We start from the raw sequence: 15,798 nt of genomic DNA on the forward strand, positions 1-15,798 counted from the left end.
CTTCCGGGGCGGCACCCTGGCAACCGAAGACGCGGCAGCCGGCGCCACGACTGCTTCCGGGGTCAGACATTCCCGGCTTGTTGCTACTCCCCCAGCTTGGTGGTCCGCCAGCCTCAGGGCTGAGATCCCACGAGGAGCCAGCCGTCCACCCTCTGTGGCCTCGCAACCTTCAGGGCCCAGAAATGAGGTTGAGAGGGGTCGGGGCGCGAGATCGAGCCTGATAGTGGGAGGTAGGGCAGGACGGTGGCTGGGGCCCTGGCTCCAGTCCGCTGCTCAGTTTCAGTGTCTGTAAAACTGGGACTGTTGGTCGCACCTGCAGCGTTTATTGTAAGGATAACATACCAAGGTGCGCTCGGTAAGTAGTAATCAGTAAATGGTCTAGTCAAAGGTCACCTCATTTGTGAAGCGTTCCCTGAGCGTGGGACAGGTATAGTTAGTTACTCAAACTAGAATTTTTAAACTCCTTCTCTTAGGAAGAGGCAGCCTGGCCTAGTGAGAAATTTAAAACCGAAACCAGACCTAGATTGAATCCTTGCTCCAAAATCCACTAGCCATGTGGCTTTTGGCAGGTCCTGTCACTTCTTTGAGCCTCAGTTTCTTGTCTGTAAATGGAGACAACAGCACCTACGTTGAAGGATTGTTTTTTGGAAAGATAATTTTAAAAAAAAAAGGCACTTCGATATAGCACACACTACTTGCTCAAATACTTGTTGAATGAATAACATACTCAAAAAAGAACATGTAACCCAGACATCTGTCAGCCTTGGAAGTGCACTTAAAGGCAGCAGGAAAGAGAAGAAACAGAATTTATATCCCTGTTCTGTTACATTCTAGTGGTTTGGGCTCAGGCAAATCTTAGCTTCTTGATTACAGTTTCTTCATGGAGAAATGGGAATAATGATCTCCATCTCTCAAAGGTGAAAAAGAGTGTAAATTCCTAGGTGAATAGCACGTAGGAAGGTGTTTAACATGTTTTACCCTGTCCTTCTGCCACTGTGCTGAGTGCATGCTATTCCAAAGGGCATCACTAGCAGCCAAAATACCAGAAGGCTTGGGTACAGACAGTGGGAGACCAACATCACAAGAGCAAATTGGGAAAAAAGGAAAAGTTCTGGCCAAAGTGAAGGGTTAACTGGGAGCCAGGTAGTCCCAGGAGAAAGACAGGAAACTAAGAATCTCAATGCTAATCTAATTATGTAAATCTAGTTGAGAAGTCTTCAAAGGTTTTCCATTGCCATCAAGATAACACCCAGTTTCCTTAATATGTTTTTAGTTTTAATGTAGTTAAAATCTGTTAACCTTTTTCCCATATAGTATCTTAATTTCCTCTTGGGCCTAGGAAGATCCATCCTCAGAAGTTGTAGAAACATAACTTATAAGAGGCCAAAAATACAATCAACTAAGTTAAATGATAAACTGAAAATATGTCCATCATCTGACAAAGCATTAGTTAACATCCATAATATACAAAGAGTTTGTACTAATCAATAAGAAAAAAATACAAAAATTGGCAGAAGAGATGGAACTACAAATTCTGGAACAGAAGGATAAAGAAAATGGTAAATATAAAATGTGAAAAGATGCCTAAGTCACTAAAAATTAATGATATTAAAGTGTTTAATGAAGTTTTTTTTAACAACTAAATTGGCAAAAATTTTAAATATGATTACAACTAATGTTAGAAAAAAAATATGGGAAAAAAGGCCCTCTCAGCCACTACCTGTAGAATATTAGTGAATACTAGTGTAGCTTTGGGAAGGCTGGCGATTTGGCAGTATTCATCAGAATCTTAATATATATTTAATTATGTGCTCTTTGATCTAGAAATTCCAATTTTAGGAATTTATTCCATTAGAAATTCTCTAAAAGGTAAATAAAGATATGTGTATGAGAACATTTAAAGCAGTATTATTTCTAATAATTAAAAATTGGAAAAAATATGAATTTTTTTAGCAAAAGTGTGATTGGCTAAATTGAAGGTTCATCAGTTTAATGAAACAGTATTTACCTATTCAAAGGGATAAAGTGGACCTACATATGCTGACCTGGAAACATATACATGATTTATTAAATGAAAACTGCAAATTACACAACTTTGTATAGTGTGATTTTTTTCATTTATATGTATTAAATATAATTTAAGAAGCATAAAAAAGTCTGAAAAATATACACAATTATCGTTAAGAGCCATTCTTTTTAGAAGTTGGAATAGAAGGTACTTCCTCTTTTTACAGCCTGTATTTTTTATTGTCTGAATTTTTTAGTAGCATAGAAACATTATTTTGTAATTTTTAAAAGCTTTAATAGAATAAAGTTAAAAAACAAACTTTTTAAAATTTTGAATTGATGAGCTGAACATATGTGTACCTTTTTCACACCCCAAAAATCTCACTGAAAAGTCAGAAGAAATAGAAAATGCAATAGAAGATTAACCCATCCAGGAATGTAAATACCAAAAGCATCCAAATAAAGGAATTTATCTAAAAGTTTTGTTTTAAAATCATCTGTTTCTAAATCATGCCTTTATGGTCGCTGAGGATCCGTTTGCCATTGTGGGTGACCACTGGTAATCCACCAGACAGGCAAGAGGGATTGCTATGTGGGGCAGTCCCATCTTCCTTCCGTGGGTACAGGGACTCAGCACAGCGAGAGATAACCACCTGGTGATGTCACAGCACATGTTACGGCCGATCCTGGTTTATACGTCTGGAAGTTCCGTTAACAATTGAATAAAGTGCTGAATTTCATTTGTGCAAATATGTATCAGTTGTTAAATTCTCTTCAAAGACGTGACTCCTTTTTGGTGTTATTTAAACTACAGAAGTCATCTTAATCCAGTTTCCAGCTTCGGTTTTCTACATAAGTGCTCATCAGCTGGAAATCTGTGACATAGTTGGAAGACTAGGAGAAATACTCCCAACAGACAAAACGGAGAGGAATTCCTGGAAAATGAGATAAGAATGGGTGAATGGGGCAACCTCAATAAAAATGAGGACACATACTCCCCACTAAGCAAAAGAGAGAAGTTCCCCAAAAAGTGAGTTTTCTGAACGAAGCCCTGGAATTACACTGAGATAAGAAGCAGTGATGTGGACAGTTGGCCAGAAAATTAAGAAAGGTAATCACTGGTCAGTGTCCTTAGAGAGCAGATAACCCTCCAACATTTAGGCTAAAGCCGTGTGTCGGTCAATTTTTGCTGCTCTAACAAAAACACCAGAGACGGGGGGGCTTTTTTTTTTCTTTTTTAGTTTTATTAGGTAGAATTATTACAGTTTAACTGCATGTGTACATTATATGAGATTGGGTGCCTTCTAAACAACACATTTATTTCTCACAGTTCTGGCACCAGCAGATTCCTTGCCTGGTGAGGGCTTGCTTCCTGATTCATGATCATCTTGCTGAGTCCCCGAATGGCCGAAGGGCTGAGGGAGCTCTCTGGGGTCTCATACAGGCACTGATCCCATTCATGAGGGCTTCACCTCATGACCTAATCACCCTCAAAGGCCCCTACCTCCTAACACCATCACACTGGGAATTAGGATTTCAGCACAGGAATGAGGTGGGGGGTACAGGGGAACATGAACATTCAATTCAGTCCATTGTACTTGGAGAATAAACATTAGAGACCAACAACACTCAAGAAAGGCACAAAATTCAGCAAAAGGAAAACGGAACCAAGGAAACAATCAACACAGTTAATACACTCGCTCAGGAGTCAGCAAATTAGTGGCCAAGCCCGGCCCAGTATCTGCTCCAGAAAGCTAAGAATGCTTTTTATTTGTGACCATTTACAACTGATCTGATGATAGGCAACACACTCACTTTGAACCCCAGTTAAGTGAAATTTATCTCCCCTCCTCCCGCCTAGAGAAATCCATTCTTCTCTTTAGTAGATCCGTATTCCAAAAAAAATTATACTCATTTGTTATTCTATTTTTATTTCATCAATAAAAAAGTTGTGAAAACGTGTGGATCTTGTACGTGGCAGAGCCTGGATTTGAATCTAGGAAGCGTGTTCGTTCACATTACTGCCTCCCTGAAAAATAAAGTGCTGCCTTCTGGAGAGACGGGTGCACTTTCTAGGCGATGCTCAGAGCTTTGCTTGCAGACATTCCTGAAACCTCTCCAAGGCCGGGGCAGCACTTTGAGTCCATCATCACTTACGTTTAGCACCATCTAGTGGAGCCGGCACTAATCTGGAGCCAGACTGGCCAAGTTCACACCCCACTGCTGCCACTGTCCCTCCATGTCTTTAACCCCAGAAGGTGAATGAGAACAGATCACAGATGATGTGCTTACCGCTGGCTCACTGTTTCCCAGACGAGACTTCCCTGCAATGGCTGGCTTCTGAGGCCGATTCCTGGGGGCCAGATTCTGCCAAGGGAGATTTGAAGGGCCCCACCTTGGGATGATCTGGCCCAGCCCCTTCCCAGCCTCTGCTGTCTGGGGCTCTCTCCTTCCTTGGCAGGCGGCCCCACTGCTCCGCAGCTCCCAGGGAGCAGTGCTGTCATCCTGTGTCCCTGACACCATTCTCCGCCCCCAACATGGCACATCCTTCACTCAGCTCTTCCCTAACAAGGCTGATGACAAAGTCTGTCCAGGCATCTTTTTTACAAAGAAACACGAGCCTCGCTTTGGCTGACGGCGACAACCAGCTACATAATCTATGGGGCTCAGTGCAAAATGAAAATGCAGTTACCCTTGTTCAAACATTATTAGAAATTTCAACACAACAACAGCAGCATTAACCAAGTGTGGGACCAGTCTGCTTTCATACTCTCCTCTCCTCACGATTACTAGCTTTGATATCATATTTACATCTGATTGTTTTGTGTATCCTTTAACCGCTTATTGTGGACACAGGTGATTTTATTACTTTCGTCCTATAACTTTCCTCCTAGTTTGTGTGTGTGTGATTTCCTACCTTTACCGTATGTTGTCCTGGGGAGCCTTTCCATTTCGTAAGTTTCTTCTTTCTAGTTGCGGCCTTTTCTTTTCTACCTTGAGAAGTCCCTTTAGTATTTGTTGTTAAAGCTGGTTTGGTGCTGCTGAATTCTTTCAGCTTTTGCTTATCTGTAAAGCTTTGGGTTTCTCCATCAAACCTGAACGAGAGCCCTGCTGGGTATTAGTATTCCTGGTTGTAGCTTTTCCCCTTTCATCACTTTCATTATATCGTGCCAGTCCCTTCTGGCCTGCAGAGTTTCTGCTGAAAAATCAGCTGATAACCTTATGGGAGCTCCCTTGTATGTTGTTTGTTGCTTTTCTCTTGTTGCTTTTAATCCTTTCTCCTTATCTTTAATTTTTGTTACTTTGACTACTATGTGCCTTGGTGTGTTCCTCTTATGGGACTCTCTGCGCTTCCTGGACTTGGGTGACAATTTCCCTTCCCAAGTTAGAGAAGTTGTCTTCTATTATCTCTTCAAATATTTTCTCAGGTCCTTTCTCTCTCTCCCTTCTCTTTCTGGAGCCCCTATAATGCAAATACTAGTGAGCTTCATGTTGTCCCAGAGGTCTCCAACTGTCCTCATTTCTTTTCATTCTTTTTCCTTTTTTCTGTTCTGCAGTAGTGATTTCCACTACTCTGTCTTCTGGCTCACTGATCTGTTCTTCTGCCTCATTTAGTTTATTTGTGGTTCCTTCTAGTGTATTGTTCATTTCAGTAATTTTGTTCTTCCACTCTGTTTGGTTGTTCTTTAAATTTTCTAACTCTTTGCTAAAAACTTCTAACTTCTCGCTCTGTGCATCCATTCTCCTCCCAAGTTCTCTGATCATCTTCACGATCATCACTCTGAACTCTTTCTTGGGTAGATTGCCTATCTCCTCATCATTTAGTTCTTCTTGTGGGATTCTACTTTGTTCCTTTGCCTGGAACGTATTCCTCTGCCACCTCATTTTTGTCTAAAATTCTATTTCTATTTTTGTGTATGTGGTAGGTTAGCTATGTTTCTTGACCTTGGAGAAGTGGCCCTCTGTAGGTGACCTGCTATGGGTCCCAGCACTGCCCTCTTCTCATGTCACCCAAGGGCCGGGGGCCAGCGGGTTCCAGGGTAGAGTCTGGCCTGCATTTGTGGACTCATGCCACAGGCTGTAGGATTGTTTTCTTGCTTCTGGTATCTACCCCTTAGCGGGTGAGGCTGGAATAAAGTTTTGTGCAGGTTTCCTGGCAGGAGGATCCGGAGCCTGCTTACTGGCCCTCTGGTGGGCAGGGTCATATCTAGGGGCGTGTCTAGAGGCAGCTGTGGCTCTGGAAGTCTTTAGGCAGCCTGTCTGCAGATGGGTGGAGCTGTGTTCCCACCCAGTTAGTTGTCTGGCCTGAGGCGTCCCCGCACTGAAGCCCACAGAGGCAGCGCAGGGACTGAACCAGCTCTCTCTGCTCTGAAGACGCCGCCCTGGATTTCTATACTAGAACTTTCTCATTAGGGTCCAAGGTGTGCTTGGCTGTTAATTCTCCAGCCTCAGATTGTGCCATGTTGTGGAAAAACTGGGAGACCTCCTTTATGATAAAATGACAAATAGGGCCATATCTTGGTGCTACTGACCCAAGCAAGATGTCAGCCTCCAGGAAAGTTCATGCAAATGATTGCTCCCCAAACATCAGTCCATCTGCCACCAGCTTTTATGTCCCCAGAGTGAGCCACAGCCACCTCCCACCTCCCCAGGAGAACTTCCAAAACCAGCAGGCAAATATGGCCCAAGTTCCTATGAAGCCACTGCTTCCACCCTCGGTCCCAGTTGCGCATGAGATTTTGTGTGTATACTTTAAGAGTGATGTCTCTGTTCCCCCCAGTCCTGTGGAGCTCTTGCGATTAAGCCCCACTGGCCTTCAAAGCCAAACATGCTGGGGGCTCCTCCTCCTGATGCTGGAGCCCCGGGCTGGGAGCCTGATGTGGGGCTCAGAGCTCTCACTCCTGTGGGTGAAGCTCTGCGGTGTAATTATTGTCCAGCTTGTGGGCTGCCCGCCCGGGGGGTATGGGCCCCATTATATCACCAGTGCACCTCTCCTACTGTCCTGCTGTGGTTCCCTCTTTATGTCTGCAGTTGAAGATCTTTTTTTGTAGCTTCCAGTCTTTTTTGTTAGCAGTTGTTCAGCAGTCAGTAGTGGTTTTGTTGAGCTCGTGAGAAGAGGTAGGCTCAGGGTCCTACTTCTCCACCACCCTGACTGGAAATCTATTTTCTGTCTCCAGGAATCTGACCACTCCAGGTGCTTGAGGTAAGTGAAATCATTCAGAATTTCTCTCTTTGGGACTGGCTTAGTTCCCTCAGTATCATGTCCTCAAGTTCCATCCCTGCTGTAGCACATATCAGAATGTTTATCCTTTTTAAGACTGGATGATATTCCATTGTATGGTGTACAATTTTGTTTATTCATTTATCAGTCAATGGACATTTATTCCCACCTTTTGGCTATTGTGAATAATGTCACTCTGAACATGGGTGTTCAAATACCTGTTCAAGAGCCTGCTTTCAACTCTTCTGGATACATACCCAGAAAGGGGACTGCTGGAGCCTATGATAATTCTGTTTCATTTTTTGCAGGGTTGCCATACTGTTTTCCACAGTAGCTACACCATTTATTTTTTTTTAGCTTTGAGACGTTTTATTTTAAAAAGCTGGCAGTCATATACATAAGTGAATAAGAACTAAAAATTCATCATACATTTACTTAATTTCTTAGCATTACCTCATAGTAAGTCTTTAGTGTTATTGATCTTGGCTGCCATATAAGGAGATTCTTCCTTGACTGGGTGATTTACAAGCATAATTCATCGATGAGCATCTCTTGTTTTTCCTTTATTACTGACAGCTAGTATTTTTTGAAAAATTTGCTGTTTAAGGGGCTAGATATGTGATAATTTTTATTTTAATTTTATTTATTTGTTTAATGGACTGGACCCCAAGACCTCACGCATGCTAAGCAGGCGCTCTACCACTGAGCTATACCCACCCCCTGGCTTACACCCATTTCGGGTTCAAGCTCACCTCTGGGATAGCCAGCCCTGAAGGCAGACTTTGTTTTGTTTTGTTTTTTGGTGGGGAAGGTAATTAGGTTTATCTATTTATTATTTTTATTTTAATGGAGGTACTGGAGATTGAACCCAGGGCCTCGTGCATGCTAGGCAGGCACGCTACCGCTGAGCTATACTCTCCCCTCGTTGGTAGACTTTAAAAACCTTGTTTTACCTGAGGCTCCATATGCTTCATGGCTTGTAAAGCATAAAACGATCTGCAAATCCTGCAACAGCAATGGTCAGTCCAACTGCTACTCCCTGGCCTCCACCAGGAGTCAGGCTCATTCCAGCCCGGAGGCCACAGCCACCAGCTCTACACTCCACTGCCCTGGCTGCAGCATTTTATGTTCCCACCAGCAGGGCACAGGGGTTCCAGTTCCTCTGCATCCCCACCAATCCGTACTTCCTGCTATCATTGTTGTTTAATAGCAGGGGTCCTAGTGGGTATATCCCCACTTTTAAAATATGGCATCTGAGGCTTGAAAGCTGTCAATAACTTGACAAAGTCTACAAAGTCCATTAACATTATCAATCCCGCTGTGACTGGCACTGAATGGCCTGCCTGACTCACGCTGCCACCAAGGAGGCCAGCTTGCCATTGTCAAGGTTCCAGCCAGGACCATTCAAGGATTTTGACGGTGCCCCAATCCAGTCCCTTGAAGCCATGATGGACCCCAGTGCTGCTCAATGTATCTACAGAGCCCAGCACCAGCCCACCACCCTGCTTGGGCCCTGCCCTGCTGATACACAGACCGATGCTCCACCCTCAGAGCCTCCAGCATCCTCAAGGCCACCCTCAGGAGGTGTGTGAAACAGGAAGACCCAGGGGCCTGGAATGAGAAACTGGGTCCTGACTCAGGCACACCCCTTCACCTGCCTGGCCTCAGTTTCCTCCTCTGTAAAGTGGACCTCCAGTTCTTAGCCCATCGGGTTGTTGCGAGGATGAAACTGGCAGGTGATGGGAAAAATACACTCATTTGTGAAACAGATGTCTACCGAGGGCCCAGTGTCAGGGTGCAGGCGGGTGAAAGCGTACACGGTCTCCCCTCTCACGGGTTCCAGACCAGGTCTTCCTCCCCCAGAGTGGAGGTGTGGACAGCAGCGGCCGCCGACAGCGTGGCCAGCCGTCGTGCTGACCGCGGGCCGAGTGAGCGGCTGGGACTGCTGTTATTGTTTTGAGAAAATCTGCTATCGTGCTGATAAACTCAGCTGTCAGAAGGGATGTTATTTCTGGGTGAAAGGAGATTCTGCAGGACGGGGGCTCCTTCCTGCCGGCACCCACGGGGCCTCGTCCCTCCTGCCAGACCTGACTTGAGCGATAACCTGGGGCTGTGAGCCTGCCCCTGGCAGGGGACAGTGGTGGCCATCACTGCAGGATGTCCACAGCCTGCCGCCCAGGGTCTCCACAATGCTTCAGGGGCAGATATCACCCGCTCCCTGACCCTGGATTCCTGGAATTGTGTGACCGAGTGGAGGCCTGTTCTCCGTCCCCCTGACAGGTTACATGAGATTAGGTTATTTCGGTCACACGGGCCATTTAGATTTTTGGCCTGAGCGCGTGTCTATTAAATTGCCGTGGCTCTGGCTGGTTAAGCCTCTTAATCTTCTCTGAAATGCACTGGTTCTGTTTTCAATTGTGATATTACTCTTGTCACCAGCACCATGGGCTTCTCTCATTGTACCCTGGGCTCAGCCTGCCAAGTACCACTGGCAGCTGTAAATCTGGGTCCTGATTAAAATCCTCACTCTTGGCTATTTCCAGTCTGAGTCATTGTGCTTTGTTTTATTTAATTTTAATTTGTAGTATTGAGTTTTAAATTTACATACCTCAAAGTGTGTAAATCTTAAGCATTCAGCTCAAGGTATACTTACTTGTGTCTTTAGCCTCGCAACCACCGTCCACATCACCCCCTGGAAAGTTCCCTCCTGCCCCTTCCCAGCCAACACCCACCCCTCCTCTACCACACAGATTAGTTTTGCCTGGCCTTGAACTTCATACAGACGGAATCATACAGTATGTTCTCTCTGGTATCTGGCCTCTTTCACTCACCATAATGTCTACCAAAAAGTTACTGTTGTATGGCTAGAAACATAATACATGTTCGTTGCAAAAGCTACAAATGATGTACAAGAGAAAGAAAAGACCACTTAATAACATCCACACCTGTTCACCACTCCTGACCTTCTACTGTGTACTTCACAGAACTTTAAAGACAAATGAAAAATACTCTTCAAGGTAAATCAGTTCACATTATACTTACTCCATACCTGTTTATCTCACTTACCACAGCCCAGGTACAGATGTGTTTCCGTGTTAGCGTGTGTGGACCCACCTCAGACTTTCAACGGCTGTGTGGTATAGCGCTGTTTACCCCCTGCTGATGGATGCGTAGGTTTTCCCCGTATTTGATTTTGTCATTTAGACAACAGGATTCATAAGAGCCGAAAACTTCTGTCTGTCTGCTGTGGTCTCCCCAGCAGTTTAATTATGTTTGCAGGAAAATTCCTGAAACTGGAATTGTTGGCTCCCAAAGGAATGCACATTCTTAAGTTTTTTGTTCTAGATTCCAGAAGGATTCTTTTATTCGTATGTTCATTCTGCCAGTTTCTATTGAACATCTTCTCTGTGCCAGGCACTGTGTCCTTGTGGAACCCATACACTCCCCTCCACCCCGTACAGAGAGGGCCCAAGGCTGCTTTCCCATTGCCCACTCTCACTCAGTTATCATGATCTTTTGAAACATTCCCTACTGGGTGAAAAAGGGGCATCTCATCAATGTTTTCAATCACATTTCTGTAATCATTCCTGTAACTACCTCATTGTATTCGTGTTTCAGCCATTTGTACTTTATTGCTGTCTTCAACAAATATTTTTTGAAAAGCCCAGTATATGTCAGGCATTGTTCTAGGCTCTGTGACTATAGCAGCAATAAAAGGGGAAAAAGATAGGCAAAGATGCCTGCCCTTGTGGAGCTTATATTGCCAGTTGAGGGAGACAGATGATACATAAAATTACAATGTAAATATAGAGTGTGTGAGAGGTAATACATGCAGGGGAGAGTAATAAAAATACTCCAGGGAGCCAAGGATTTCAGTGGTAAATGGGATTGCCAGGAAGGCCTTGCAGGGAAGACGACATCTGGGCTAAGAGTTAAGAAGAAGAGAGGACAAACTTGCAGTATCTAATGAAAGAGCAATCCAGGCCAAGGAAACAGCAGGTGTAAAGGCCCTGAGGCAGCCATGAACCTGTGTTTGAGGACTAGCTAGGAGGCCGGTGTGGCTGGAATGGAGTGAGCAATGAGGACAGTAATGGAAAATGAGGCCAAAAAAGGTAAAATTGGGCTGGATTAGGTAAGGTCTTGAGCACTTTGGCTTTTACTCTGTGTAAAACAGAGAGTCCAGGGGGATTTGAACAATGGAGGAACACGATCTGAGTTTCATTTGAATCTCATCACTCAGGCTGCTGTGTTGAGTATGGACCACAGAGGGGCAGGAATGGAAGCAGGAAAACCAGTGAGAGGACTACTGCAAGAATCCAGGCTGGAGATCTCCTGGAAACAGTCAGATGCTGAATGTGTTCTACAGATAATGCCGACAGCATTTGTTAGTGAATCAGATGTGGGGTATATGAGTTTTCCATCACTGCATGACAAACTGTGGCAAAATCTAGTGGTTTAAAACAACAGTAAACATGTATTATCTCTCACAGTTGAAGTGAGTCAGGAATTCAGGAACAGCTCAGCTGGGTGGTTTTGGCTCAGGGTCTTCATGAAGCTGCAGTCAACTCATGGGCCAGGGCTGTAGTCATCTGAAGGCCTGACTGGGGCTGGAGGACCCACTTCCTGGAGGGCTCACGCACCTGGTGCTGGCTGGTGGCAGGAGACCTCAGTTCCTCCCCACGAGGGTCTCTCCACTCCATTGAGTGTCCTCATGTGGGCAGCTGGCCTCCCCCAGAGTGAGTGATCCAAGAGGGAAGAGCCAGACAAGAGCTATCCTTTCAGCATCTGGCTTTGGAAATTCCGGTTCAGCCATGTTACAGTCCTTAGAAGCGAGTCCCCATGCCTGGCCTGCGTTGCAGGGGTGGAGCACGAGAGAGAGAGAGAGAGGGGTCGGCGACAACATCAAGGTCTTTGGCCAGAGCACCTGGAAACACAGAGCCACCGTCAGCTCGGAGAGGACGCCTGTGGAGATGCACGTTGGGGCGGAGGTGAGTTTCACTGGCTGCATTTTCCTGAAGTGCCTCTTACACATCGGATGTAGAGACGGAGGCGCTTCCTTGAAGTCTGTTGGTTGCCCACTTCTGTTCTTTATTTGCTTTCCTGGGGGCCTTAGCCATCTGTTTTCAGACCCCTTTGTCCCAGCTCTTGGTGGGGCTCTGCTGTCACACAGCCTGGATCCAGACCCTGCAGCCAGGAGCCCCCATGGCTACAGGTGGTCACATGGCCCTGCCTTGTCCTGTGTAGAGTCAGCCCACGCCTGCCCGGCAGCAAGTCTAAGCAGGGCTGGCCTGACCCGGGTCTCTGAACCCAGTGCCCAGTGGAAACTCCACACCATGATCCCCTACGAGCATCTCTCAGCAGGTGTGTACGGAGTGCCAACTACCTGAGCTGTGAACAAGCCGAGTCCACCTTAGTCCCAGTGCAGGGCGGGCAGTCAGACAACAGACAAGTAAACAGATTAATAAATATGAGCCAGCAGAAGGTGCTGCGGAGGAAGATAAAGCAAGCAAGGGAAGAAGGGAAGCAGCAGCCCCACCAAGCACGGGGTGACCAGACAGTGATGACGCGTGACTTGGGGGTTGCCCCCCCTCCACTTCCCAGTAAGTGAGGGACACCGAAGCTCCGATGCCTTAGGCCTGGGAAGGGAAGTCCCCACCTCTCCGCCCTCAGCATCCACGCCTCTCTACCCCGCAGCTCAGCTGGCCTCTCTGAGCCTCAGTCTCCTTGCCTGTAAAATGAGGACGTAAGACGGTTCCCAGAGGCTTCACCACAGCTCTGTCCACAGAGGACCTCACTGACCAGGGAGTGCGGTGAGTACAGGCTGGATGTGCAGAACACTGAGTGAAGGGGGTGGAGCTGCAGGGGGAGGGGCAGCCTGGGCACTTCCACCAGTTGGATGGAGGCTGGGATGGCCCCATTTAGGCACTCCCAGAGACTGCAGGCATCATTTCCCCTCCAATGCCTCTCCACATGGTTGCCAGATTCCAATTCCCAAAGATCTAGTCACTCTCCCACTCAGAAGCCTTCCATGGCTCCCAGGTACTCACAGGACAATAGGGCCAAACCCACCTTTCTGTCCCAGTTGAAATCCAGCCCCTTCTCCAGGGTGCCCCCAAATACCTCCTCCTCCAGGCAGCTTTACATCCCTGCATCCTCTCTAGGACCCCAGCTCTTATTTTCCCTCCCCTGAGGCCCAACGCTTTCTGTCTGAGACCCACCGCGTACTCTGTCCTGGTTTTGTCTCACCTGGAGCTAGGCATTTGCTTTTCTCTCTGACTCAGCTCCAGCCTGAGGCAAGACCAGACATATTTTCTTCCTTTTCTTTTTTTTAAAAAGGTGACGTATTTCTGATATTAACAGAAATTAATACACATCGGTAAAATACAGAAAAACATGAGGCAGAACATGAGACCACCAATCATCCTTATGCCTGGAGGTGACCACATTCCCATTTTGCCATGCCGTGTTTCCTTCCAGACTTTTCCATATGGATTTTTTTTTAATGTGGGATTGTACTAGACACATTGATTTGTAAAGTGTGTTATTTCATATAATAGATGATGCATCTCTGAGGTACAATTTCTTTTGTGAACATGTCAAAATCTTTACCAGTTCCTAAACCACCTCTTCAGTAACAGGCTGTATTTTTTTTTTTATTTTTAGGGGTTTTTTGGGGGGGTGGTAATTAGGTTTGTTTGTTTATTTATTTATTTTAATGGAGGTACTGGGGATTGAACCCAGGACCTCACACATGCTAAGCTCACACTCTACCACTGAGCTCCACCCTCCTCCCCAATAACAGGCTCTGGGTTTACAGACCACCTACTGTGCACCAGGCACCAAGCTGAGGGCTTCCTGTGCTTTCATCCTCACAGCAACCCTTGCGAGGTGGGAAACTTCACAAAGAGTGGGACAGGCCAGCACATCCCAATGGGGAGGGGGAAACTGAGGCCCTGGAGGTTTGGAGGCCAGCAATGGGAGGGTGGGAAGGACACTGCAGGAGGAGTAGGGAGATCCAGCCTTGAATCTGCCTCCACTGCTCATGGGCTGGGTGGTCTCTGGCAAGTGGCTTCCTTATTTGGAGCCTCAGTTTCCTGATCTGAAAAATGGGGCCACAAGTCCTCTCTTGCCTGTACATGGGTCCTTTGTGGGTGTGCTGGTGTCTGCAGCATGGGACAACTGTAAGGACTATTGGTGACAAGAGAAAGTGCTTAGCCCTGGGACTGAGGGATCTGAAGAGATGATGGCACCTGCTGTTGTTATTGTTTGTTATTGTTATTGTCTACTCCTTTTCAGGACTGATAGGAAGCCAAGGCCTTCTACAGGCCCAGTTCTTAATTCAAAAGGTTTTTGCCTCCTCCTGTCCATTTGACCTGCGTATTATCTTGGGACCTTACAAGGTGAATATTTTCACCCACCTCTCCCTTGGGCACGTCTGTCCCCAAACTATCCTCCCTCCTCTATCTGCTCTGCTAATATTTACTGAATACCTACTACATGCCTGGCACCATGCCTTCAGCCTCGAGACCCCTCTGGAAGCACTCTTGCACACATCAGGTCCTTCTGGCCCGTGAGACCAGGCCCTGGCTTCCCCTCTCTGAGTCTCAGTTTCCATGGCAGAGCACATTTGGAGAGAGGCCCCTATTTTGGAGCACCCTATGCCTATCAGGGGCCTAGGGCATGCCGGGCTATGTGAGCTTGGAGCTGATGGAATTTGGGAGGCCCTTAAAGAAAGGATTACAAAATCAGAAGAGGCCAGGAGAGAGGGAGGGAGGGGCCTTGAAGCTTAAACTCTGCTGGGAGTTTACTAAACATTTGAGGATTATCTCCTCTGATCCTTCCTACAACCCTATAGAGTGTGTGGTGGGGTGGGGGGGGCATGCTGTCATCCCATTTCACAGATGAGAACAATGAAGGAAAAATACATGTCAGTGTCATCACTCCAGAGGTAGGAAGAAGGGGCAAAGGGATCCCCAACAGCTAGCAAATGGCAGAACCAGGGAGAGGGGAGCTACCCGACGCTGCCGTTCCTCCTTCCGAGGCAGCAGGACTGAGGTAAACAAGCCCTGTTGTTATGTTCCTGGGCCAACAGCTACTTTGTAATCCCATTGCTCTGCTCCGCCTTCCTCCACCTCCAACACCCTCCAGCAATAACATTTTGGAGAGTTGAGACCCTATCGGTCCCTAACCCACCCCAGGACTGGGTACCACTGCAGCCCTGGAAACTTCCAGGTTTCTCCTCCCTCCTCGGAGCTTTGGGGGCCCTTCTCTGCCACCCATTTCCCTCTTGGCTCAGGAGCCCCAGGGCAGGGCGGGCTGCCCCCCACCCCATTACGGAAGGCCCAGGAAGGGAGGTATGTGGATGATGCACCTGGAAGGATGAGGGGTGGGAAAGAGTAGGGCAGGGAAGACCCCAGGCTTGGGTAGGATGCTGTGGATGCTGTTTCTGCCAAAGCTTGAGTCTTAGTTTTCACATTTCTGAAACAAGACTTAAACATACTTACCTCCTGATGGTTGCCAGGGGTGGGCGAGGTAGGAATGGGGACTTATTGTTTAGTGGGTATGCAGTT

At 46.6% G+C, this 15,798-nt stretch overlaps 1 pseudogene; it reads right to left on the minus strand.

The window, feature by feature from the left end:
* Positions 1-7,640: 7,640 nt before the first annotated feature.
* On the minus strand, positions 7,641-9,376 carry LOC116277514 (mitochondrial import inner membrane translocase subunit TIM14-like; annotated as a pseudogene).
* Positions 9,377-15,798: the final 6,422 nt, after the last annotated feature.

Source organism: Vicugna pacos, chromosome 12 (genome assembly GCF_048564905.1).
Source record: "Vicugna pacos chromosome 12, VicPac4, whole genome shotgun sequence".
In the NCBI taxonomy this organism is placed as follows: Eukaryota; Metazoa; Chordata; class Mammalia; order Artiodactyla; family Camelidae; genus Vicugna; species Vicugna pacos.